Here is a 24205-nt window from a genome sequence, read left to right on the forward strand (position 1 = left end):
GGGAAGGAAGTAGCTAATAACAGACTATACTGAAATATTATTCTTATTATTACAATGGAAAAACAATCATGCATGTTAGTTTCTCTCCCCTTTTTACTGAGATAGCTGCAGGGATTTTTTTTAATTCCTCCTCATTATTATTATTTTTTTTTACTTTTCTCCTCTTTCTGGTATTAAGGTTACTGAAAAGTGTTGCTGAGGTATTGAATTTTACACTTTCCTTTGACTGATGAGATCTTTTGGTCAGTCAAACCGCTATCAGAAAAGAGGTCTGTAGTTATAGACAAAAGGCTAACTACTGAGAAGGTTCTGCTTCCCAGTGTTGACTGGTCTCTTTCTGAAGTAGACTATTTCATGGTCCAGGAAGGAAAGAGTATTATCTAGATAAGTCTTGTAAGGAAAATGAAGTTTCTTATGTACCATGGACAATTCCTTGGAGATAATTAAAAGTTAATACCATATTTGGCCCAATATTCTATGCAAAACCAATGTACAGAGTTGAGCACCAGCATACTATTTGCTTTCTGAGGCACTGACACTGGGTGCATCTACAGAAGATGCTCTACCATGCTGTTGACTACTTAGCTACACAGTAAGCATCACCATCTAGATGTGGTGATGCTTACTGCATAGCAAATGCATGTAGCAAATTAACTGCATGGTAGTGACTGTACAGTAGCCCACATTTCGGCAGCCAACCAGGAGCAAATACATAGCTACAGAACTTATTTCTGATGGAGGTTTGACTGACCAAAAATCTCATCAGTCAAAGGAAAATGTAAAATCCAATACCTCAGCAACTCTTATCAGTAGCTGTTATACCAGAAAGGGCAGAAAAGCAAAAAACAGGAAAAAATAAAAAGAAATTCCTAAAGCTATCTCAATAAAAATGGGAAAGAAACTAACATGTGTGACTGTGCAAATTTGCTCCAGGTCAGCCTGGGCAGCAAGGGGCAGGAGAGCAGCCACAGGAGATGTCTATGAAATCTCCCATGGGAGGACATGGAGCAGTAAGCCCCTGGCTGGGTGGAAATTCCCCACTCAGCCAGGGAGTGCAGCCAGGAGCATTTCTCTAGGCATGGGGTGGGGGGGAGCAGTTAGTAGTAAGCCCCTGGCTGGGTGAGGATTCAGCCGAGGGCTTGCTGCTAACTGGTCCATCCCTGTACCCCACCATGGACATCTGAACACTCCCAGCTGAGCAGGGAATCTCCACCCAGCTGGAGGCTCCCTGCTATCTGCCCCACTGGCAGATTGGGGCTGGGGGCTGGGACCTGCCCCTCCCTTGCAGTTGTTTCCAGCTTCATGGCCCAATTCAGTGATTGAGGGCTGGGAAGTCTTGGCTCGCTTGCAGCTGTTTCCTGGCCCTGTGTCCTGATCTGGGCATGGGGCTTGGAAACAGCTGTGCAGGAGGTGTACAGCCCCAAGCTGGATGAGACATGCTCCAGATGGGGATGGGGTCTGGTCAGTTGCAGGGAAGCCCTGCTGGGCACAGAGATTCTGTCCATGTACATGCAGTGGGAGTGTTCTGCAGCAGCAGCTCTTTCATTTTGTGCACATCGTGACCCCTCCTAATGTGTATGCAGCCACGAGCACAGGCTCAGGGGTGATCTGATGGCCACCTATAAGTTTATCGGGGTGACCATCAGTATCTGGGAGAATGTTTGTTCACCAGAGCGCCCCAAGGGATGATGAGGTTGAACAGTTATAAACTACTGCAAGACCATCTCAGGCTGGACATATGGAAGAAATTCTTTACTGTCTGAGCCCCCAAGGTCTGGAACAGCCTGCCATCAGAGGTGGTTCAAGCACCTACATTGAACACCTTCAAAAGTGAATTGGATGCTTATCTTGCTGGGATCCTATGACCCCAGCTGACATCCTGCCCTTCGGGTGGGGGGCTGGAGTCAATGATCTTCTGAGGTCCCTTCCAGCACAAATGTCTATGAAATCTATGAATCTATGAAACAGATGCACTGCTTGCCAACCCCTGGGCTAACCCCTAGTGGGAGCCTGGAGCTCCACCTGGCTGCTGTGAAAACCTTTTGGAGGTTGTTCTTAGCAGTTGCTCCCCAGCTGCGGAATTCCCTCCCTCGAGGCCTGCCAGAGATACAGCCTGGATGGCTTTCAGTGATTCTAAAAGTCCTTTAGGTTTGGGCAGCCATCTAATAACCAAATCTAGGCTATGTTGTTTAGTGGGTAGACATTTACTTTATACTGTTGGGTTCTTTTTACATATGCAAGTTGCCCTTTTAAATTTTTCTCTCACTGCAAGCTGCCCTGAGTCTTTGGTCAGAAGTGCAGGATAAAAATTGCATAAATAATGAACATAAATAAATAAATAAAAATCTCCTGTATTTTCCATTAACTGAAAACTTTGATAAGAAGGGAGAGCTCATTCCTAAAGACAATGGGTGTGTCTTCACATTGCCCTATGGCAATATAGCAATGTGCCACATCACCATACAGCATGCTACAACAATACCCATATGTAATCACCAACTATGTTACTGTAGTGGTGTGCCCCCCCATGTACAGTGCGCTGCTCTGGAAATGTAGTGGCAAAATAATCATGAACTGCACACATAGCACAGTAACTGACTGCACTGTGCCATGCTTTAAGTACTTCCAAAAGAAAGTACTAAAGTTTGGCACTGTAGCAACATTGTCATACAGAGATATGTAGATGCAACCAATTAATTGCATTTATCTGACCTCGAGGTTACATGATGGCTTTATAGAAAAAACAGGCATACAAATATGACTTAGAAATGAGCAAAAGAGATAATTAAATGATTGTAGACTGTGATATCCATAGTTTCATAGACATTAGGACTGGAAGGGACCTCAGATCATCAAGTCTAGCCCCCTGCCCCAGGGGTAGGAAGTCAGTAGAGATCATAGGATCCCAGAAAGATAAACAACCAAATGTATCTTGAAGGCATTAAAAGTAGGTGCTTGATCCATCTCTGGTGGCAGTCTATTCCAAAACTTGGGGACTTGGACAGGAAAGACATTCTTCCTTATGTCCAGCCTAAAATGCTCCTGGAGCAGTTTGTGACAGTTTGACCTTGTCATTACTTGGGGTGCTCTTGAGAACAGACATTCCCCCAGATCCTGGTGAGCACCCATGATAAACTTATAGGTGGCCACCAGATCACCCTTGAGCCTCTGCTTCTCCAGGCTGAAGAATCCCATGGTTCTCAGCCTGTATTCATAAGGTCTGTTTTCCTGACCTCTGATCATATGCCTGGCTCTCCTCTGCACTCTCTCAAGCTTCTCCTCATCCTTTTTGAATTGTGGAGCCCCAAACAGGAGGCAGTACTCCAGCTGTGGCCTCACCAAGGCCCAGTGCAATGGGAGAATGACGTCCCAGGACTTGCTTGAGAACCATCTATGGATCCAAGCCAGCATTTTTCTCTCTTTACTAGCTGAAGCATCTCATTGAAAGCTCATGTTCATCTTGTGGTCATTCATGACCCCCAAGTCCCTTTCATCCATAGTGCTAGCCAGTGTAGCACTGCTGAGCCTATAAGCATGCTGAAGATTTTTCTTCCCAAGGTGGAGAAGCTTGCATTTTTCATTGTTAAACACCATCAGGTTCTTGTCTACCCGTTTCCTGAAACTGTCAAGGTCAGCCTGGATCACCCTTCTGTCCTCAGGTGTTGATGCTTTACCCCAGAGTTTGGTGTCATCAGCAAACCTGGCCAGTCCAATTCTTATACCAATGTCCACATAATTAATGAAGATATTGAACAGTATAGGCCCAAGGACAGAGCCTTGAGGGACGCCACTGGTCACAGCATGACGACTGACTTCTCTCATCTGCCACCCTCTTGGTCCTACCACGGAGCCAGTTCTGCAGCCAGTGGATTGTGGTGAGTTCGAGGCCACAGTTAGCCAATTTTGCCAAGTGGTGATCATGGGATACCAGATCAAAGGTTTTTTAAAAGTCAAGATATATGACATCAATCTCTTCCACCTTCTCCAGGTGATAGGTCACCTGGTAGTAAAAGGAAATAAGATTGGTCAAGCAAAACGTACCTGGAACAAACCCATGCTGGCTATCCCTTAGCATTTTGCCGTCAACCAGTCTGTTACAAATGGCCTCTTTGATAATCTTTTCTAAGACCTTCCCCGGGATAGCTGTCAAGCTGATGGACCTGTAGTTTGCCAGATCCACGTTCCTCCTTTTCTTGAAGATAGGCACCATATTGGCTTTCTTCCACTCTTTGGGCACTTCACCAGAGTGCCAGGATTCTTGAAGATCCATGCCAGAGGCTGAGCTATGATGCTTGCCAGCTCCTTGATTACCCTGGGGTGTAAACTGTCAGGGCTGGCTGACTTGAAGGTATTAAGCCTTTCAAGGTGTTCCTTCATGAGGTCAGCATTGATGCAGGGTAAGGAATCTTCCTCACCCAGGCCTCCCTGTTCCGTAATGGGCAGGGATATCCCATGGCACTGGTGAAAAACTGACTCAAAGTACCCATTTAGCAAGTTGGCTTTTTCCCTGCTATCAGTTGTCAGTTGTCCCATCTGGTTTAGCAGGGGTCCAATGTTGACCTTGCTTTTCCATTAGCTCCCCACATATCTAATAAAAGACTTTTTTATTGTCCTTAATGCTTGTAGTTAGTTAGAGTTCTGTCGCAGCTTTGGCTTTCCTGTTTCACTCCCTGAAGGTCCAGAGCAGTGCAGAGTATTCCTCCTTGGAGGTGGATCCAGTCCTCCATGCTTTATAGGTCTTTCTTTTTAGACTCAGGAAGTCTGCTAGTTCCCTGGAAAGCAAAAGGGGCTGTTGTGCCCTTTTGCTGCCTTTTCTCCAAGATGGAATAGACATTACTTGTGCATCCAGGATCACTCCTTTGAGAAACAACCACTCATCCTGAACTCCCCTCCCCTTTGGGTTCTGGCCCTTTAGGGCCTCACTGACAAGGCTCCTGAACTTGTCACAGTCAGATTTCCTGATGTCAAGGACTTCTATATTGCTGACTGACTTGCCAGCTTTATGGTGGATAGTGAAGGTGATCAGCTCATGGTGGCTATCAGCCAGCTTCCCTTTGATCATTGGGTCACCAATTAGGTCATCCCCAGTTGCCAGAACCAGGTCGAGCAGCGCTTTTCCTTTCGTCAGCCCGTAGATTTCCTGGATCAGATAGAGCTCATCCATGCATGAGAGAAAGCTTTGTGCCCACTCGGATTTGGCTGAGTGCTCTTCCCACAAGATATCTGTGTAATTGAAGTCTCCCATGACACCTTGCACCAGGAGTGTGCAGCCTCAGCCAATTCCATGGTGAATTATGCATTTATTTATTTTATGACTTAACCTCCAAAAGTCATACTAGGACCCTATGTAAAGCCATTGGCTACTAACATGTTTCTTTGATTCATCCATGCTCTATTCACAATAGAGATATTGCTGCCTTCCATGAATGAGCATAAATAGTGTGGTATCCATTATTAAAAAATAACTCCCACCAAACACTGGCAACAACAAATGACAATTTGTTTTTAAGTTGGTGGAGGAGTTGAAAAGTGCTGTGTGGTATCCAAGATCTTTTGAGGGAAAATGCACACATTTGTGGGATCTGATTTACACGTGACTTGCTTAGATCAGGTTCTGCTTATGCACACATACACTGCTGCTAGAAATGATACCAGGAATGTGATCTAAGTAAGGTGAGGTGGGGTAGGAGAAGGGAGGGTGGTATGGGGAATGGGCTACTAGCGGGTTCATGGGGCCTGTCCTGCCAATCCCATGGGGGTGGCATGTCTGGGAAAGCATTGGCAGTATTGGGGGAGTTAGTGGGTCAATGGGGAGGTTTGTTTCTCTAGGTTGAGGGGGTTGGAGGACTATCTATACTTACCCTGAATGTTCTTAACTTTCTCCAGACAGTTGAGTCCAAGAGGAAGTGTTTTCTCTCCATAGATTTCCCACAGGTTTTATTGTAATGTTGTACTAATACTAACAGATGAGACCAGCAGAATCTGGTTTTGAGAAATTGTTTTATCTATAACCCTGCATTCTATTCATCATGTAAAGGCTTGACTATAAGGTGGTAATACTTCCTAAGGAGAATTATAAACACAAGTATAAACATACTTAACTTTTTCTTAAATTTGTCCTATACTCTAATAGTGGCATATCAGAACATGTGGACTTTATGGAGGCCATTTATCTTTTTTCTCATTTCTAATGCACTACCATTTAATCTTGTATCTTCCCTCTGAATAACGTAAAGTTCAGCTGTGGTAGAGAATTTGGTATAGGGTTCCATTTAGTCTCAGTCAGCTAATTCAGTAGGCAATGGGACCTTTGCATTTTTTGTCTACTCTTGGAAAATTCCAGTACATTAAGCCTCCAAATGTTCATGGCACGCCACACTCAAACATTGTTCCCAACACATGCAGATGGCTCAGTTCTATAATAAGGTAGTATACTTCTATTTTATAATGAACTATCCTCTTTATTGCAAATTTTATCAAACTAGTGACATTTGAGCAGTAGAGGTGAATCCAAAAGCTACATTTTATACAAAAGAAGGAAGGGAGAAAGGAAGAAAACGAGAGTAGGTATAAGTAGCAAATGTTACTTATATACTTTGGGAAAAGGGAAAAAGAGCATTTTTTTTTCTTCGTAGAGTACTCTGGAAAGGGGGCTTTTTAAGTCTCCCTTAGTTGTTCCTATGATGTACTGTCAGTTTTCTGTTTCTGATATCTGTACACTAGTTTTGATCTTGCTCCTTTTTAGTTTGTTCAATGTAAAATGAAGGAAGATAAACTGAGATACCCATGAGTGGTTTTAGACCTGTACCACTTTTCAGGTTTGGCATTGACAATGAGCAGTTTTGTGGCTGTTCTTTTTATGGATAATATCCTGCTGACTGTAAACAGAACATCATTAGCAAAAATAATAGCAGACAGCCCTAATGTTTAGTAAATGTATTAAGGCTATGTAGAGAATTTTGGAACTAGGTTGCACAGAAGTTACATTTTTTTAGTGGATATTTTTGGAATCATCCATTTCTGTCTGAAATATGAGCTTACTTTCAGAGTACTGGTGTTTGTTGTGTTTTGTTATTTTTTTTCTTCCATCTGCACATACACTTTGGTTCAATACATGCATAACTTAGAGATACCTGATGATATAATGAACTGAGTACAGGATTGTGAGGCAAAAACAATTGAATTCTAGTTTTGCCTTGAGCAATAGGCAAGTCACTAAGGGCCTTGTGACACATTAATTTTAGGTGGCTTCTGGAGATCTTAACCCCTGGATTGTTCACACATGGTCACCTGAAACTAGTTTGAAGCATACTTTAGGTGATTTAAAGTTATGCCACTCCAGGGCAGGTTTATCTCTGATCTGTGTTGCCCAGGTTTTGTTCCATTAATGTGTCCCCACAGAAGAACCACCCCAGTTGCAATCCTCCAGCATCCCAGGATGCTGTGCCCCCTCCCCAGAACTCCTTCTCCCCCCTGGTGTTCTGTGTGGACAAACTTTCCACCCCCTTAACTCTACTATTTACAAGGTAGTTGTGGCACCAAGTCAACTCCCCCTCCCACCTGTAGGAGTGTGAACTTCCCAGCCTCAGGGCTGCAACCCTGTGCAAACAGTCTGCACAGCACATGCCAGATAGCCATGTTGTAGGGCATGGATGGATCCTGGAGTGGGGTTAAAGGGAAATGTTGGGGGGAGAACAAGGTAGGGGTTTGGATTGAGTCCCTATGAGGTGGAGCTTCATTCCTGGAGCAGAGGAAGTAGCTCTCCCAAAAGCACCTATCCTCACTGCTTCAGGCCCCCAGCCCCCCTGGGAAGCATGACCAACAGGTAGCCCCAACACCCCAATCCCACATTCCAATGAATTAAACATGACCTACTTTAATTTACTTCCTCTGTCTTTTTAATTCATTTTTTTAATATTTTTTATTTTATCCTTCAGTGGATGACTTCCTTAATTTCATCACCCTTCCCCCACCCCCATTTCCTTTCCACTTCCCATTTCATTACCCGCCCCATCCCATTAACCCTTTGCCTGCCATCTTTGTATTCCCAACCTGCCTCTCTCACACCCACTTCTAGAGCAAGGATGGAAGCCTGTCCTGGCTTACCAGCCCTGTAGTGGCAGCTCGCCTCTGTAGCTCCTGATTAGGCCTCTGTTTGCCATCCCTCTAGTGGAGAGTCACAGCTGCTCAGATAGGGGACAAGTCAGAGAAGGTTTTTAGCCTTAAGGTGTGACTGCTCCATATTTGAGCCAGTCAAAATTGAGCAGCTTCAAATGCAGTGTGCAACAATGTCCTAATACACTGGAGTGACACATTAATATATGTTTCCATACTAAATAGGGAGATTTTTTTTTCAATGCAGATGGAGTTTCTGTAATGCACTTGGTGCCTAATTAAGACAGATGATATAGCATTTATTATTGTAACCTAAAAGACTTCTACAAAATCTTGGATTAGTGAGTGTGAGCTAAAGATATTCTATTAACATACTAGTCTGTTCTTAAGCACATTTCCTTGTTCCAGTGACTTTTAGTTAAGGAGTTCACATCTCTTACTTGTGGCCTACAGAGTTAGCCAAAATCTGAAGCTCTGCAGAGAAGTTTCCTTTCACATAAATTTGTGATTAGACTCAAGTATATTTTTACATGGTCTTATTTGTGAGAAAACAATAGTTTTTGTTTGTTTTCTTGTTTGTTTTAATACAATAGAAGAAAACAAGAACAGGTAGTATTTTTGCTCATAAATTTGAACTATGGCTCCCTATCAAACTCCAAGTAGAACAGTTTTGGACACACAGGCTAAACACAGATATTTTTAGGTGCTTCTTATTGATCCAAATCAAAACCTGAGACAAAATAAGAGGGACACAGCTCTTTATTTTTATAGTTTGTCCCCAGAATGAAAGGCCATTAACTTAAGTTATTAACAAAAATTTTGGCTGGCATATTTCTCAAGTAGTTAAAATGGGACAGTGGGCTTGTTTGCCTTTAGGATCCCAATACAAAAGGCTTTCTCCGGGAGAGACTTCAATGTTTGTTTTTAACCGTAGACAGGCAAAGCAAATCATACCAGGACAACCATGCACAATTCTTCAAACTGTGTATTTGTAAGTTAGCTATTTGAAAGCAGAACAATTTAACCTTGATTCACCCAGAAGCACATTTGCAATTGTTGGGGCAGGAGTTAAATCAGGGGTGGGCAAAATACAGCCGCAGGGCAAATCTGGTCCACTGGACAATTTTGTACAGCCTGTGGGTGGGTGCCCACCAATGAATTATTCTGCCCCTACTGCACTCTGCATGGGGCCTGCTGAAGTAAGTGCCCACCCCTGAGTTAAATACTTCTAAAGATTATATCATGTGTCTGAAACTTAATTTGAACAGGTAAATCCATGTCCATGCCCTTAATAGTTGCATCCTTCCAGGATCATATGCATAATTTGTATTACTCCTTTGTTTTCTTCACCAAACACAGCTCCCAACTAATACCTTGGTTCTCTGTTTACAATCGGGGGAGCCTCTTTCTCACCCATGCAGGTTATCTGCATCTATTTTCACTGCAGAAAGGGGCTTGATTGCTCCTTTTGTTGAGTAACAATATGGTGGAGCACCTTTGGTAGTGCTTGCCACTTGAGGGCTCTCACAGGCCCTGAGGGGAACCTGCTTTGGAGGAGCAGCAGGAGAAACCTCCCCCAGGTACCATTTTAAGTGGGGAAGTGTCTGGCAGGGCACTGTAGGTACCTGCCACTTTAAAGGCCTGAGCCAAGCTGCCAGCAGGTGCCTGATTGCAGCAGCCATTTTAGATCCCTGGCTGCCTTTATAACCAGATCAGTTCCCTGCTTGCAAAGGAGACAGCAATTTTGCCTGATTGCAAGGCTGCTGGTATCATCCTGGAAGTAAGGGAGGAGCTGTAGGGGATGGCTAGGAGGCTGCTGGTCCTGGGCATGATCTAAAACTGCACCCTGCTGGGAGTGGGTGGCCTGGTGGGGCTCTCAGTGGTGCAAGAGCCCCCAGGAAATGCCAGACCAGTTATCACCCCGGTGAAAGGTGGGTAAGGGTGCTTTAACCCTAGCCCTCACCTTCAGGTGGGTCTAGTGACACTGGATATAGTGAGGTCAGGCACAGCTATGGCCACCTGAGCCCACTGGGGAGGGAAGCCCCATGGCCCCAAGTGAGGGGGCAGTGTGGAGCCCTGAGTGAGGGGGGGCAGAGATGAGTAGCCCGAGTGAGGGAGAGGCCCTGAGTGAAGGGGGTGGTGTGGAGCCCTGAGTGAAGTAGGCAGAGATGAGTAGCCCCAGTGAGGGGGTGGTGTGGAGCCCGAGTGAAGGGGAGTAGGCCCAGGCATGTCTCCAAATGCCTGAGGCAGTAGTTTGGGCCAGAGGCTGAGTAAAGGGGCTCAGTCCAAGAGATAGGGATGAGTCCTGGTAAGTCCTCCACAACTGGGAGGCTGAGTGTGGGTCAAAAGTAATAACTAGAGTTGAACACAATGACCTGCTGATCCGGGGGGGGAATGACACTCCCCATGAGACCCTGGCACACCGGTCATGGTGTGGGGTAAGAACACCCAGGTGAGGGGTGGCCCTAGAAAGGGGGAAGAGAGGAAGGACCCCAGTGGGGGGGAGAAGAACCAGGCGGCTGAGTGCCCAGTATGTTTACATGTATAAAGTTGCTCCCAGAAGAGGCCAGAGTAAGTTTAGACCCGACTGGGTAATTGGCTGGCCACTACCCTGTCATTGTGCTCAACTCTAGCTGGCCACTACCCACCACCCAAGGAATGGACTAGTTAAGCCTATAGCCTAAGGGGCCAGCTCCAAGAGGCAGCAAGGCAGCATAAGTTGGTGATGTATGAAGGAAACCCTGTGAAATATGGTGGAGTGTGTGAGGCCTGAGTGAGAGGAGGGTGGTATGAATGTGTGTGTGACTGAGGCCTGATGGCATGGCCTAAGCATGGTCTGGCTGTAGGCCAGAAGGACTGTAAGATCTGGATGCCATCTGAGAGGCATGGGCTGTAGTGTAGGGGATGTATGGAGCTGCAGATAGCAACCTCTGGCATCAGGGCAGAAATGGGCAGCCTCCTGCCTTAATTAACATCTTAACAATTAAGAACAAGGTGTGGCAGGCGAGTCAGGTGGCAGGTGTGCCCAAAGGCAAGTGGGGAACCTAGCACTGTGGCGAGGCAGGGAGTCCTACTTTGCTACAAACAAGGAGAGTAAGTGGCACATCCATTGACTTTGACAACTCCATCCACTGATATTGTGACCCCATTTGTGGTCATGACCCACAGTTTGGGAACCACTGCATTAGACCCATCTAGGGTAATTTTATTAGCTTCTAGTAATGATTGTTTTCTCTTACTGAGTGTTTCAAAATCATGTCTTTTAGTTTTAGAACTTATCATGAAATGTAGTGTGGAACCCAGTAGCATAACATTGGGTGGGTGAGGAGGGCACAAGCCCTGGATGCTGTCTAAAGAGTGGGGCATAAGAAAGGAGATGCATGTCTCCTATCCACTGCTTATCCCACATTCTCTGAAGTGTTATTGGTCCCACCAGTGTGTGGGGGGGAGGGGGGCTGTTGCAGAGGGAAATGTTACCTCCTTTTTTGCCACTGAAAACTAATGTATTTTTGCTCAATATTGGTGGCAAAAAAGGAGGTGACATCTTCCTCAGCAGTTGCAGACCTACAGCTGTTGTCACTATACCTACCAAGGGTGTTATACTTTCCCTACCAAAGGTGGGGAAGCTTACTTAAAAAAAACAAAAACAATTAAGATATGGCTTACAGTGCCTGTTCTCATCACTGTAGTTTGCTGATTTTACACATTAAAGCTTTTTAGTACCTTATAAGGCACAAGGTCTTATCACAAAATTTACAGTAATATATTTATGCATTTAAGGTGATATTTTGACAGATTATTCAAAGGCACATTTTGAGGGGTGGTGAGACTATAGCTGAGAGAGATTATGCTATTTGAATTTAAATTGATCCTGTGAATAAAGATGTGTCCTTGAGAGAGTGATTAATTATATCTAATGATAATCAGTTATCCAGTGTCAGTTTCATTATACATCCTTTTTGGGTGTGATTAATCTGTGGTATCCACTATATATTATAGTGATCACAAGCAATAAAGATAGATGTGAATGTGCATTCCTACATGTAAATTTAGAATTTGAACATGCAAATAGCACTTCACCAAGCAATTGAATATAATAGTATATATCACTGAAGAGCCACATTTAAGAGCCACATTCCCAGAAGAACCTCAGTGAGTTGTAACAGAGAATCCCAGAAGGAAAAGAGGAGTATGATGGCTATTTGGGACCATATAATTCATTTAAAATCTTCAAAGATGTGCTTTTGGCCACTAATTGGGGGTGGGAAATGAAAAGGCTCTTATTTCTGAATAATATTCAGTGTGGGGATTTGAAATTCAAAAATATTATTGCCTTTAATTTGATTCCCTTCAGTTACTTAAGACAGACTTCAAACATATGGCCCACATGACTGAATCTCTGGGGAGATTATTAAGGTGGCTATTTTGATGGAGAAGTATCTCTTGAGCCTTAGTGTACTTCAAATTTTTTAAGTATACTGGGGAGCATTCTACACTCAGAGGAGTGTTTGGTTTTAAGATAAAGCTCTAGGCAATAAATTCTGATTCTGGGTATTTTAAACAGGTCCTGAGTGTTAGGGTAATGATATGTGGATTTTGGGGAGTGCTGGGTGTGCAGCTGAGTAGAAGTTTTTTTTCCTGTGTCTCAGCAAAAGCTGCTGGTCACAAGGCTGGATGAATTAAAAGTATATTAAAAGTAACTAACTTTGCTAATGCTTAAATAAGCGGATTCCTAACAAAATGATAAGGTGCAAAGTGCAAAGTGATGCATTGTGTAAAAATAGGATACAGATCAATGGCTATCATCAGGGGACAAAGCAGAACTACGGGCTTGGAGATGGTGCTGAAGTCAGCAAAAAAACCAGAAGGAACCAGCAAGAAACTGCAAGTGAGCAAAAGAAGCAGAGGTCAAAGTCTTACGCATGCACTCTTAGCAGAGAAACATGTAAATGAATGAAAGGCATAGGCAATTCCATGCTAAGGAAGCAAACAGTAAACAGAGGAGGAGCTTGAGATGGGAGGAGAAATGGGTGGAACCAAAGGGGGGACATAGGCAGAGTAATTGTTAATGAGTATGAGCCAAGGTGTATAAAATGTGGAAAGAACTAATGTTCAGAGTGGCTCTCTGGTTTGTTTGTTTTTTGGGAGCTGTCTCCATTCTGAATAAAGCTATTGTGAGCAATGTGTGCTGGTGTTTGCTCCCTGCTTGCTGCAGCTAATGAATAACAGAATCCATGGGCATTTGGATCATCATCTCCCTAGTCGCTGAGCGCAGCATGGAGTTGGGGTCTAACAGTGTTTATCTCAATTCCTGTGGTTTAGACTTTCTCTTTGCATAGTATTTCAATACAATATTCCCTAAATCACTTCCAAATAGAGCACACTGGAGAGATAATGCATTAGAAATGGGATTTAAATATATTGTGCAATCATGGGCAGAACATTGATGTGCTGAGAGAGCTCTAGAGAAGGGAGTCCCATGTTAACATTCTGTGACTAAACTGAAAAAACAAACAAACTGTTGGGATACTTTCTTTAACCTGATTGAACATACCCCTTGCCTGAGTACTACACTGTGAACACACGATCACTCGTTTCATGGAAGATAAAAGTATTTCTAGTGAACACATTTCTAGTGAAGAGCACTTGATCCAACTTCTTTGCCAAGTGATGATTTCTTCTTCCTTCATTATAATTATGATTAAGCTTTTTTTGTCTAAGAGGGAAATTGAATTGATTCTGTCTTCTCACTCTTTCTCAATGTGTGCACTGGCACCCCTGCCCGCTGGTGGTAAGGTTTTCAAGCACCAAGGGAAATATTTTTTGAAAGAGATCCTAGTTAAGATATTGGAAGAACATTATTCTGTGTAGTATGGTCTTTATTTTCAGAATAAAGAATATTTAATTTCTAGTCTTTAATGCTTTATTCCTTGTTTTTTTTTCCTATGTGGTAACCATTCCAAATGCTACATATCTTATCTGAAGTTCCCAATAACAAATTAAATTCTATTTGAAGCTCTTTTGTTCTTCAGAATGGTATATTTAACTCCTACTGACTTTGTCTGGTATAGGGGTGGAATTGACATAGAAGTGACTTCCGCATTGGCTCTGTATATATTTTGTGGAGGGTGATTGTTGTGAAAGACGATTTCATAGATTTCATAGATTTCATAAACAGTAGGGCTGGAAGGGACCTCAGAAGATCATTGAGTCCAGCCGCCTGCCCAAAAGGCAGGAAGTCAGCTGGGGTCATAGGATCCCAGCAAAATAAGCATCCAATTTACTCTTGAAGGTGTTCAATGTAGGTGCTTGAACCACCTCCGATGGCAGGCTATTCCAGACCTTGGGGGCTTGGACAGTAAAGAAATTCTTCCTTATGTCCAGCCTGAGATGGTCTTGCAGTAGTTTATGACCGTTCGACCTCACCATCCCTTGGGGCGCTTTGGTGAACAAACATTCCCCCAGATACTGGTGGCCACCCCGATAAACTTATAGGTGGCCATCAGATCACCCCTGTCTTCTGGTGTGGATGCTTTGCCCCAAAGTTTGGTGTCATCGGCGAACTTGGTCAGTCCACTCCTGACTCCAATGTCCATATCATTAATGAAGTTGTTGAACAATATGGGTCCAAGGACACAGCCTTGTGGGACCCCACTGGTCACAGGACACCATGATGATTGACTTCCATCAACCTCTTCTTCCTTGTCCAGGTGATAGGTCACCTCATCATAGAAGGTAATGAGATTGGTCAAGCAAGACCTACCTGCAACAAACCCAATGCTGGCTATCCCTTAGGATGTTGGCGTTGACCAGTCCATTAAGGATGGCCTCTTTTAAAGATGAAGTATTTTAGAGGAGACATTTGGGGACTTCATTAATAAGCCTGTCCTGATTTTTACAGGTTCTTATTTTAGCATTCTAAGAGCAGATCTCCACAGAAAGCATGGGTTTAGAGCATTCCTCTCCAGATAGTGACTATAGGGATGGTGACACCCATCATGCTTGAATAATAGATAAAGTATGGGGTTATTGGCTGCAGTCTGACTGGGCATTTTCCCTTCCTTTCTTCCTCTGTAGGCATTGTCCAAGAACCCAAACTCTTGAGATAGTAAATGGAAGGATGGGTATTGGCTAACTTCTCTGGGGAACTTACCCATTGTAGGGAGTTGTTCTCTAGTCTACTGTTGGCCATTGTGAAAACAGGAAAAAGATTGTTTCTATCCTATCTCTACCTAAAAAAGGTGGGGAAAAGCTTAGGACTATGGGTTTTTAAACAGTATCCCCAAGAATGCTCCATCACTGAAATTATGTATTAGTTTACTCTGACCATATCTCCAATTAATTTTTTAAGGATATTTGGAAATTCTGATTTTTCTTACAAATCTCTCACCATTATTTATTACTTACATTTTCTTCCTTTTATATTATCTTAAATGGAAACTTTAGTCATTGTACTGAAAATTTTCCACTGTATTTGGAAAACTAGATGTATTTTTAAATAACTTCTTTTTTCCCTTCAAAAGTGCAATACTTTTAGTGATTCAGAATATTTTATTGGACAATATTGTCTTATAATATTGTATCACTACAGGACACTGATACTAAATGGAGAAAACATTTTTTCTTAGCTTTTAGTTTTTAAACTTTATGCCTTCTTTTACCATAATATTTATTTCAGTATTCCTGTAAAGCATGCATGTATTTTTAATTTTTACTTGAAAAGCTGTTGCTATAGCTAGTTGCTAGAGATAGGAGACTGGCTGTATTTCAAGGAAGGTTCCCTTTTCACCTTGTTCCATTCCTCTGTATTAATGCTTGCTTTAAAACCTACACTGGCCAGTCCAGATAACATTGGCTAATATTCAACATACAGTTTTAATGATTGTCTTTATTTGTACCCATTAGGCAAAACTATAATTTCTACAACTCCTCATTTTCTGAAATGGCACATGGGAGTGCATTGCCTTTAAATACATACTGCTAGAAGCTCTGCCTTTGGGAAACTATTTTATAAAGCTCAGGCTTAGTAAATCATCAGTGGTAGTATGAGTGATTTTAATCATGTTTTGTTCATTATAATAACAGATTGTTGGGAAAATGAGAATTCTGTATTAGTTTGTATGGTGATGTGGTATTGCAGGCTGCCTTTAAGGACTGAGTTTCACAGACAGAGCACTTAGCCACTCTGAATCTCTTGTTGCTATCTACAGTATGCTAGAACCAGAAACAAAATAAAGCAAATTTCTTGCAAGCATTTCAGTATTGTGAATAGTGCAATGAGGACTGATGAATAGTACAAGAGAGGAGGAAGGAAGGGCAAGTTTCCTCCTGAATTCTTATCTATGGGTTCCCTCAACATGTACAGATCACAAAAGTTCTCATCATGGTTGCTCCTAGCTTTTAAAATGTGATTGCACCCATAGATATAAGAAGGTAAGATAGATAAATCATATGGTGGTTTAAGAAAATCCCAGAGGTCTGCACATGTACCAGTTATTCTCCAGTTCCAAACAGTTCAGCCTTAGTGGACAAAGTTTTAAACCAATAAGGGAGATAAAGAAGATGAGAGAGAGACTTGTTTTAGGCATTTTGTACAAACAAAATATTAAACTATTTAATTTTAGGGCTCCCATTTTTAAAGGTCACTTAGGAAGTCCCTCTGCCCTGGACTTGCGAAGTACAGCTTTATTGAATTGGACTTAACATTAGGGCTGTGCAAAATGGCACTGTTCTGTTTCACCGTGTTTTGATGTTTCAACACATCAGTGTTTCATTTTGAATTGTGTTTCTATTTGAAACAGCTGTTCTGTTTTGTTCCATCAAAACAGCTTTGAAACAGTGAAACTGTTTCGATGTTTCACCCATAGGATATAACGGGGAAGGACAAAACAGCCTATAATTTTTTCATTTCTGGCTTGATGTGGACGAAACTTGCAGAAATGGTAGCCCCTTCTGAAGGAATGAATCCTGCTGAGCTGCAAGGAGATAGGCACAAGGATTTGGGGGAAACAGTACCTCAAGCTGCAGACAAGCAAAACTCATGACATGGATGACACTGTGTGTATTAAGGCACAGCAGGGTGAAAGCTGTAGGCCTACTAGCCCCTGCTGAGACCATGAAACCTGACAGCTCTCCAGAAGATAGGTGCAGAGGCTTCTGGGTTCAGGCAAAACTCGTGTTGTGGATGTTTGTAAAACTGCGTCTGTCTGTGTTGATCCTTGTGCACTAAGTATTGTGTATTGAGCTGGGAAAAGAGAATGCAAAACTACTTTTGTTTTGGTATAAATGCACCAAGCATACAAAGCAAGACTGTGTAACTGGAAATATACATTTTTGTGCCTAAAGATAAATATGATATAATTGTAATAAATGAGGCTTGGCTATATAAAGAAGCAGACCAGAGTATTAAAACATTAAGACAAATAGGAAGCCAGGCAGGCAGGCAGGCTGGCTGGTTTAAGGCAATAGTAATATGTAACATAGGGAAGACACTCTAAGCCACAAAATGACATTGCAGGTAGTTTGCAGTTTACTTGATGAATTTTCACTAACATACAGGTGCAGAATGTTAAAGTGCAACTGAAACTTCATTTATTATATGGCTAAGAGGAGATCAATACTGTATTAAAACAATTAGATATCAAAACAATGGTATAACAGAAGAGATTACCATGCCCCTACATCTCTGATAATTCAACCAGTTTGTGGAATGTTATTTAGTCCCCAAACAGAATAATTTCCTACAGAATTTTTAGGAAATTCATATATGCATAATGTGCTTACATGTATGTTTTGGGATAATAGAAAACATGCAATGTAATTTTAAATCTGAGTTCCATCATTCATTCTAACCTAAACTGTAGCTCCTAAGTGACTAAGGACTAGAGTTGAAACAGTACTAAGGTACCTCCCTACATCTTTATGCATCCAAGCCCTATGTCACTTTTTTGAAAATGAAACTCATCTCCTAATTTGCTTTGGATAATTTTGCTAATACCTAAGATTGAATTGAACCACTGGAGGAAGAAAATAATTTTAGATCAAAATGCTTTCAAGGTAAGTGGTGCAGACATACACACTTCAACGTGGCTTCTGATGAGGTGAAATTTGGTTACAGGTCACAGGAGAATTGAGCCCAGAACCCACCCACGGTTCCTACCACAAACTGATGTGAGTGGTGGCCTCTAAATCTGGTGCTCAGTGTGGCTGGCTGAGGAGAAGTTCCCCAGCCCCCTGGCACTTTGCTTAACATCTGGGAGTATGTATAGCACAAACTCTTTTTGCAGCAGCCTTGGCTGCTGGCCCTAACCACAGTCACATGGTTCAGAGTGGCATATGCTCAGGGTAAATGATGTAGGTCCTCACATTCTGAATAAGGGTTCCACTTGTGGTGAGTACCCTCTTCTCTGGCAGGGCAGTATGTCAAGCACTTTCCTGAGCCAGGGGTGGTGCTGATGGCCCTGGTAAGCACTGATGGGCATTGGGTGTGGCAGTGTGTTCCCTTAAGTCCAATGGAAGCAGACTGGATGGATTTCTGAGCCAAGGGTGATGTTGTCCAGCTCATTTTGGGCATCAAGCACTAGCTGATTGTGGGGGTATGCTTTCCATATAAGACCATCCATGTACTTTGCCTTTGTACCTGAGCCTCAGGAGTGCTGCCCTAGCTCATTACACAGGATCAGCACATTAGCTATTCAAGGGATTCATGATCTGCATAGGTCATTGTCCCCCTCTTAAGGTCCAAAGGAGAGAGAGATCTAACTGAAACTGAACTAGGAGTAATGCTGACTAGCACAAGTTGTTAAGTACTCTGTCTGCCTGCCTTGGTGTCAGGATTTCACATCCAAGTTCTACTGTCCCCCACTGAACAGTTTTTTTCCTCTGTTCTGATATTTCATCTCCAAGTTGACCCCTCCCACTGTGGTACTTTTTTCTACAAGTGGGTAGGGCTGTGCAAAACAGCATCATTTTGTTTCAGCTTTCATTTCACCATTTTGATGGGATAGTGTTTTGTTTTGAATTTTGTTTCATTTCGAAGCATTGTTTCAACACTGGTTTGATGTTTCACCCATAGGCTATACAAAACTGCTTATAACTTGGTCATTTTTAAGCATATTTGGATGCAAACAGCAGAGATGGTAGCCCCTTCTGAGGACACAAGGACTACCATGTTTCAAGCAGATAGGTGCTGGGGCTTCAGGAAAACTGCACCTCAAAGACTTGAGAACAAAACTCGTGTCACTTGTAAGTGTGAAGGCATGGGTGGAGGTGTCTGTGAAAACAGTGGGCATGGTAGCCCCTGCTGAGGCCACAAAGTCTACCAAGTTTCAAGGAGATAGGTGCAGGGGTTTCTGGGAAACTACACCTCAGGGTGCTAACAAGCAAAACTAGTGACATGTGTGACTGTGGTTTTGTATTAAAGCCCAGTGGGGTGAAAACAGCAGGTATGCTAGCCCCTTCTGAGGCCATGAAACCTGCCAGGTTTCAAGGTGATAGGTGCAGGGGTTTCTGGGAAACTGCATCTCAAGCTGCTGACAAGCAAAACTTGTGACATTTGTTACACTGTGTGTGTGTTAAGGCATGCCCTCACTGGTTCTGGGGCCTCTACATGACACGGTAGTGTGCCCCATTGAGGTCTCCTACTCCCCTACAGCCTCATTCTGGTCCACCACTTAAAATAACAACAGGTAATAACTCAGTAAGCAGCACAGTAGAACTAGCAGCATCTCAGAGAGCCAAACTGTCACAGAGCCTTTCTTTTCTATCCTGCAGGAGATTCTTCTCCAGCAGCTGCCAAAGAACTCTCCCTGCCAGCCCCAGCCCTGGGGCTCAGATGCACACAGGGCCCTGCGTCCTTCTGATCAGCTGACCAGGGACAAGAGGTAGAGGTGTTGGTCTAAGGACATGGCACTGGCAGACAAGGTTCTTTGGCTCAATCTGGTATATTTTAGTACAACAACTGTACAGTTAGAGAAATATATCTTAGCAAGGTTTCATATTGAAAAACCTTTGTCAGGCTGAGGAAGCACCTGAAGTTGGTGTGTGCTATTCCTAAATGGAAGGAATAGTAAAGAAGCCAGAGGCTGGCATGCAATGGTGGCAAGAAAGCCAGTCAGTGAAAACAGAAATACAGACATCAGGGGGTTAGGGACAGGCTGGGCTGGCAGGGGGAAGGACGATGTAAAAGTGGAGATATCTGGAAGGTTATAGTGTGTCAGAATTCCAATGTCTATATTGACTCCATGAGTTTCTGTACCTAGGAAGTTGATGAAGTGCAATTTCATAGTTCCATAGTAGGTAGGGTCAGAAGGGACCTGAGCAGATCAGCAAGTCTGAACCCTTGCTCTAGGCAGGAAAGAATACTGGGGTCAAATGACCCCAGCTAGGTGATGGTCCAGCCTCCTTTTGAAGACCCCCAGGCTAGGAGCAAGCACCACTTCCCTTGGAAGTTGGTTCCAGATCCTAGCTGCCCTGACTGTGAAGTAGTGCCTCCTGATATCTATCCTGAATCTACTTTCAGTCAACTTATGGCTGTTATTCCTCCTTACTCCCGGTAGTGCTCAGAGGAACAGGGACTCTCCCATAGCCTGCTGGTCCCCCTATGCCAGTTTGTAGATGGCCACCAGATCCCCTCTCAGCCTTCTCTTGTGGAGGCTAAACAGGTTCAGGTACCATGGCCTCCACTCATAGGACCTGCCTTGCTGCCTCCTGATCATGCAAGTGGCCCTTTTCTGGACCTTCTGGATGCTGTCCACATCCCTCCTGAAGTGCGGCACCCAGAACTGGATGCAGTACTCCAACTGTGGCCTGACCAGTATCACATGGAGGTGGAGGATCACCTCCTTTGACCTGTTTATGATGAATCTGTCGATGTATGACAAGGTGCGGTTGGCCTTCCTGACTTCATCCTCATGTTGGCGGCCCATGTTCATTTTGGCATCAATAATGACACCAAGATCCTTTTCTGCCTCTGTGCTGACTAGAGGGGAGTTCCCCACCCTGTAAGTATGCTGCTGGTTCTTCCTCCCCAGGTACAGTACCTTGTAATTGTCATTATTGAATCCCATCCTGTTCTCATCTGCCTACCCCTGTAACCTGTCTAGATCTAGTTGCAGCCTGCCCCTCTCCTCCAGTTTGCCCACTTCTCCCCACATTTTGGTGTCATCCGCAAATTTGAACAAGGTACTTTTCACCCCCTCATTCAAGTGACTAATGAAGATGTTGAACAGTGCAGGCTTGAGGACTGAGCCCTGGGGACCCTACTGCCCACATCCCATGAGGTTGAGAAAGACCCATCCACAACCACTTTCTGGGTGTGGCCCTTCAGCCAATTTACAACCCATCTGACTGTATAGGCATCGATGCCACTGTCACCTAATTTCATAATAGGCATGGGGTGAGAGACAGTGTTGAAGGCCTTCCTAAAGTCCAGAAAGACTATGTCTGCCATGACACCTGCATCCAAGGATTTTGTGACCTGGTTGTAGACGGTCACTAGGTTGGTCTGACAGGACATGCCTTGAATGAACCCACGTTGGTTGCCCCTAAGCGTGATCTCCCCTGCTCATCCCTCACAGATGTGCTCATGGATAATTTTCTCAAAGAGCTTCCCCAGGACTGAGGTAAGACTAATGGGCCTATAGTTTCTTGGGTCCTCCTTCCTCCCTTTTTTGAAAATGGGTACTACATTGGCCCTTTTCCAGTGCTCCAGCACCTCACCAGAGCACCATGAGTGCTCATAACGCTGTGCCAGGGGTCCCACAATGACCTCTGCTAATTCCCTCAGCACTCTGGGGTGGAGACCATCAGGACCTGCTGACTTCAACACATTTAGACCCACCAAAAGTTCCCTGACAAGGTCCTCAGTGACCCTGGGCTTGGTAGCGCCTCCCCTGGTTCCGTCAGGGATCCCAGTGGGGGGGGGGGATGACCCAGTCCCTGCTCAAAAAATGGAGGCAAAGAAATTGTTAAGAGGTTAGCTTTGTCGTCTGGTGTGACCACCAGATTTCCTACCATATCCTGCAAAGGCCCTACATTACCTGGTATCTTCTTTTTACCCCCTATGTATTTAAAAAAGTATTTCTTATTATCTTTGATCTGAGTCACTAATCCCAGTTCCAACTCTGCCTTAGCCTTCCTAACAGCCCCCCCCCCCCCCCACTGCAATCAAGGGCAATGGAGGTATGGTCCTCCCTGGTTATGGCCCCTCCCTTCCATTGGGTGTATGCCTCCTTTTTAAGCTTTGAGACATTCGTGGATGCTTTTGGGGAGCCACGGGGGCTTTTGAGTGCTCCTGCCCCCTTCAATCCGTATAGGGATTGTCACCCTTTGGGCTTGGAGGATTGTCTCCTTAAGGAATGACAACTGTTCCTGGACTCCCAACTCCCCTCTCCTCCAGGACCTCAGTGCTCCCCCTGACTAGTCACCTTACCTCATTGAAATCCACCCACCTGAAGTCTAGGACTGTTGCCTTGCTGCAGGCCTTTGACACCCTGTGCTGGATGGTGAATTGCAGTAGGAGTTTAACTATCACCCAGGTGGTCAAGAACCTGCAGTCCACTCACCAGGTCATTGCCCATGGCCAGGACCAGGTCCAACAAGGCATTTCCCCCTGTGGGACTGTGCACCTCCTGGGTTAGATGGAGGTCCTGTAAATCAGCTAGGAACGTACATGAGAAGTCAGACCTGACTGACTGCACTTCCCAGCAAAGGTCCGGACCATGGGGTAGTAATCAGTGGGCTGAATAATAGCCAGAATTATCTCCATCACATTCTGAATCTTTGCTCCAGGCAGACAGTAGACCTCATGTGACATGGGATCCTGGTGACAAATGGGACCCTCTGTACCTCTCAGGATGGAGTCGCCTATGATAAGCACATGGCGTCTCTTCTGGGACTGCTTGCTTCCTTCAGCCTGTTCTCTCCGTAGACTGACCCCCTCTCCAGAGGTGTCCTCCTCTCCTTCCTCTTCCTCCAATGCTACCAGGGCCTCATACCTGTTCCCCAGTTGGACCATCATGAGCAGCCCTGGATCTGGAGGAAACCATCTACCATTCTGCTGCAAAGTGCACCTCCTGGGTTTCTTCTGTCTTTGGTGCTTGGTCCTTCAGGGAAAGGAAATACCCATCAATTTCATCCTCTGCTTCTCTGATCCCCCTCAGCCTGCTAACCTCCTCCTGGAGCTCCCTCACCTGCCCTTCCAAGGCTCTGAGTCAGGTGCCTGCAGGACAGGTGTGGGGGCTCCCATCCCCTGCCCCCCGGCCCTTCTGGGCATCCCCCACAGACTAGGAGGCAGGGTGACACCAGGCCCCATGTGGGCTCCATCTGGGTGGAAGCCTTAGAGAAGCCCCGGGTGGGCAGTGCCCCCCTGGCAGGGGCCCTAGTGGCACTACAAGTCCACACTATTTTTTTTTTTTGGTGTGGTGCCTTCACCTTATCCTTACAAAGTCTTTCTCCTGTCCCCTCCTACTTGCCCGCCTGTGTGAATGCCAGCACAAACACTGGTGCGCCCTTACAGAGGGCACCTGTTTCTGCGCTCTGTTCATGCATGGCTCGGGAGTGCAGCTCCCTGACAGCTCAACTAAAAGGGATCCAGGGGGGCTTCCCCTCCAAATCTGCCCCAGCTGCATCGGCCCCTCTCCCACTTACCATAGGGGGATCAATTGCTGCTGTCCCTGCCACTGCCTCTGCTGCTGCCACTGCTTCCCCCACTCAGGTAAGGGGGAAAGTTCACAGACTCTTATGTTAAAAGTGGTTTGTAAATTCAAACAAGCACTGAAGCTCACTAACCTCATCACCAGAAGCCAATTTTCTACAGCCCAAAGCACATCAAATAGATCCAGGCCATGCCATAACAAGACATGCAAAACTTGCCAACAGTATTTCCAGTATGGAGATAACTTCACAATACAATACATCAGTGCCCTGATGGAAAATATATGGAGACATCAAGCAACAACTGTGCACTGGAATGAGTACATACCAAAAATATATCAAAGACAACAACAGAACACCACCTGTCTTCAATCTCTCAGGCCTGATCCTCAAAGGGAATTTACAAACTACTTTTCACAGATGAGCCTATGAATGG

This window comes from Crocodylus siamensis, chromosome 7 (genome assembly GCF_052110815.1).
Source record: "Crocodylus siamensis isolate JL-2025a chromosome 7, ASM5211081v1, whole genome shotgun sequence".
In the NCBI taxonomy this organism is placed as follows: domain Eukaryota; kingdom Metazoa; phylum Chordata; order Crocodylia; family Crocodylidae; genus Crocodylus; species Crocodylus siamensis.